This window comes from Trachymyrmex septentrionalis, unplaced genomic scaffold (assembly GCF_001594115.1).
Source record: "Trachymyrmex septentrionalis isolate Tsep2-gDNA-1 unplaced genomic scaffold, Tsep1.0 scaffold263, whole genome shotgun sequence".
Classification (NCBI taxonomy): Eukaryota; Metazoa; Arthropoda; class Insecta; order Hymenoptera; family Formicidae; genus Trachymyrmex; species Trachymyrmex septentrionalis.
The window spans coordinates 43736-48099 of NW_017305423.1; positions in this window are offsets into that span (position 1 = coordinate 43736).

The following is a 4364-nucleotide window of genomic DNA, read 5'->3' on the forward strand; positions in this document are numbered from 1 at the left end:
CAGCGAAAAAATCGTTCCTCTTTTTTGTGCAATGGGGTGGTTAGAATAGAAATTCAAAAACCTCCCTGAAAAGGTCGGCTTACGGTACCAATCAACTCTAAACCCGTTTCCAATGATCGATATAGTCACATCCAGGAAATTAATTTCATCACCCCCAAATTCGGAAGTGAATTGTAATCGTGGATGGAAAGAGTTAAATTGTTCTACTATTGAGTCAATTCTTGATGGTTCAACCGCAGTACAAATATCATCCACATATCTAAAATAAAATATTAAGTCCAAGACATCAAGGACACCGTCTCAAGGATTGCAGAACATCGCAATCGCATTAAACACAACACGTCGGCACGATCGGTAATAACGGAGCATAGGAGACAACTCGACCACGAATTTAAATGGGATGAGGTCGAAATCTTAGATGAAGAGCCCAGCTATCGGAGACGTTTAGTTTCAGAGATGATTAACATCAGGAAACAAAAGAATGGTATCAATTTGCAGACGGATACCGATGGCCTCCACAAAGCGTATATTCCAATCATAAATAGAGTTTGACTTTCGGTTACGAACAGCCCGTCTCCTCTCTCAGTCTGTGTTGATCCTCACTACTGAACGTACATGATAATCGATACATAATGTCTGTTTTACATATCTACGTTCCTTCTCTCTGTACATATTTCAAAAGTTTTTTAGTTCTTTTTGGACATATTAATTCAAACTTCTTACACATGATTTCTGGTGAGTTTTTTATGAAATAATTTTTATGGATTTTGTTTGACTTTCGGTATTTTATATTATTTTATTTATGCGTATTTGTCCGTTCGGTTTTTTGTTTTTAATTTATCCGTTTTATTAACTAGAACTTCACCAATGACAATTTTAATACTTTTGACTGTTCAACCATACGGAAATTATGTTTCGAGATCAAGACTCACCCGAACTGTGATTATTCGGAATATACGAATACTTGCGACAATTGAATTTGTTCTGTTACTTTTCATTGTACTAATGTCTGAAGAGGGCTCAAACCGGTAGCCGAAACTTGTAACTTGTAATGTATTAGTTTATAGTCTTATTTTTTGGCGTGATGTTTCATCGCGTTTAATATAATATATAATTTTATGTAAAAATTAAAAAATGTGGTTGACTCTTACTTCGCCCGTTGATTGAGTTTTGTTATTATGTTTTGAAAGAGTCCTTTGAATTTGTTTATTTATTTTAATGTAGGAAATTTATCAGCTTCGGCTCTTTTAAATTTCCATTCTCTACGGGATCCTCTATCGATTTTAGATAACAAGATATGAATGACCCAGATAGCAAAATGTTTTGTTTGTTGTCCTTTGCGTGATTTGTGACACGTTGCTTAGACACTACTCAGTAAATGATCGGTGTGTATATCGGCAGATCACATTCAGAATTACATTAATTATGTTGTAAACACGTGTCTCGTTATTGCTTTACGTTCAGCAGTTATTTCTTCTAATAATTCTTCTAGTCTACACGCGCTTATTATCGGCACCGAAACCTTCAGTACCTTCGCGACTGTTTATTTGTCAATCAGCTATTGATTTCGCTTCATACGACATATCCATTTGCGACCTTTTCTGTTTTACCGCGAGGCTAAGGTTACCTCTCGGTACCTGTCTATGTATATCGCTCAACAAATGTTGTTATTAACGCTCGAATAAAGCTCGACAGCACATCTCTCTGTAATCCGTTCTAGTTCGCTATTCATTTCAACACGATACTCGAAGTACGCGAATTTCGTTGTCAGAAGTGTTATCTTCGAATATCGGTGCTTGCTGAGCCACTCCCGTTCTAACGTCGCTCTTTCGCTCTCGATGTGTGAGCAAAACTCTATTCGCGGTGTTTGCTCACTCTCAAAGTTCGCGCGTGCAAGTGCGAGTTGTTCCATGGACAATGAAGGCAGTGACCATTTATGAAGAGCATATATCTCAAGATCCTCTTGGCATTCTCGAAGATGGCCACTGTGATCGACGTCCTTGTTCGATAGAACGACCTTTTTGGGCTCATCTCTCGCTCTCTTGACAACCTCAACAAACTCGGATCTTCAAGGATCGTTCGCGGCGCGGTCTAAAGTCGTTTGGGCGCTCTCAAGACTATTGAGAAAAATTCAACGCGTATCATAAAAGCTTGTTCAAAGCACGTCATGCCGAGCTAGAGCACCTTCTATATGTTACCGAAAACGTATACTTCCTCTGTGAAGAGAAATTTCATGAAGCGCAAGGATTTATGCTCGATTTGCTGAATCAGCTCGATCGCAAAATGCAAGAAGATACAATCGTCATCAACTAAGTCGTCTAACGGATCTCACTCTCGTCGATTACCGCGCATCGACGTACCAAAGTTTTCTGGTGACTATGCTCAGTGGAGTCATTTTCGAAATCTCTTCACGTCCATGGTTATGAAAGACAACGTTCTCTCGGCTCGAAAAGCTCCATTATTTGAAAATGAGTCTGAGCGATGAACCGGCGCAGCAATTGAAGAATTCCCATCATTAGTGAAAATCTTAAACGCTCGTGGGAAATTCTCATTACTCGCTACGAGAATAAACGGATTCTGATTGATGCGCAATTATCCGCCTTATTTGCAATACGCAAATTGAAAACTGCAGGTGCTTCGGAAATAAAGCGTCTTCTCGATGACATTAAAGAGGCGCTCGACGCCTTTGACGCTCTCAAATATTCGATAAAATCACGATGGGATCACATCATCGTCTTCATGATCGTACGTGACTTATTGAAAGAATGGGAAATAACTCTCGGTGCGAGATCTACTCCCTCTTCTTTTGGTAATCTGGAGCAGTTCCTCATCGGACGAATGTATACCCTCGAGTCTCTCAAACGAGTCATAATGCCATTTAAACAATAAGCTCCAAATCCAACTTCCGCTTGTTCGCAGTCAAACGTAAGCACATACGCCGCTATCACTGCCGTACCACAGTGTGCAGTGTGTAACTCGGAACATTATATCGCGTCAGGCCCGAAATATCTCGAGAAGACTGTGAGTCAACGATGCTTTATCAGTGCAAAAAACCTGTGCTTTAATTGTCTTGGACCTCGTCATCTCAAAGTGTCGCACTTTAAAATGCTGTCGTCTCTGTCGCAAGTACGAGTACATTGCCGCTCAGCGAAGTGACCAAATATTGAAACTTTTGTATGCTTGGAATATCTTCATTGGTATGAATCATCGATAAGAATGTTTCCGAGAAGCGTTTCCATTCTTCCGTTCGCCCATCGAACGTAGAAAACTTTACTATTGGCAACTTGATTCTAGATTCTGAATTGCTGACGCCACTCGCATCAATGCTGCACATCAGTTGCGCTTGTTGTTCGAACAACCTCGTGAATGCGTTATTATTGCTGCTTGACGCTTGAGATTCGCTTTGTTGCAGGCTCAATTTTTGCATTAGTTCGCTCTGTTGTTGCAACACTCGCGCTAATGTCTCGTCGCTTACTGATGAGCGCGACTCGGCTTGTTGAATTGGCGCATTCGCTCGTTGTTTTAGCTTGATTTTTGTCTCGAGATACTTATCTTCGAATGCCGTGCTCTCATCAACGTCTGCGACCGTTGGCTCGCCTTCCGTGAAGTTATTTATCTCGTGCTGTACGCTTTGAAACATTCTCTGAATTTCTTTGAGTCTTGCGATGTACATTTCCGCTTCTTTTCAGCTTACTTGATGCTGTTCGATTTTCGTCTTGAGTCTAAGCATCTGTGTCTTGACTAGGCCTCGCTGCTTGCGAAATTTCGCGATCTCAGCCATGTTCTTCTAGAACAATTTAACTTCGTTTTCACGTGCTCTCAAATTTGTGGACTGTATCACTATTCACTATTCACCTATTTACAATCCGACTCGAAGAATCAATGTTCGGATAGAAAAATTGCAATTGATTCCAACTAATTAACTTTAATGAAGTTCTACGGATACAAAATAGATGCGTGCATAAGCAAGGTTTACAGCAGCGTACAAAAATACTTAGGACCAACTTAGTGCGGGGTGCGCGGCGCGCTTGATAATTGAGTCCGCAACACGCGCGCTAACGCCGTCTTCCTTGGACTCTAATTTATTAGCATTATTGTTATTAATTTTATTAACATTATTTTATTTCATACTCCATTTTATTCATTTACGAGCATTCGTATTTTTTCAAATTTTAATTTTGTATAATAATGTTTTTATAATTGTTATGTATGTATTTTTACCAACATTTGAATTTAGCTCTAAATTTTGGACAAATTTCTGATTAGTTGTTCTAGTACTTTTTCGTCATTATGCGCAATGAAATACCTTACATTCTTATCCATGATCAGATTTTCGCGTCGCATGCTTTAAATTTACCCAGAGA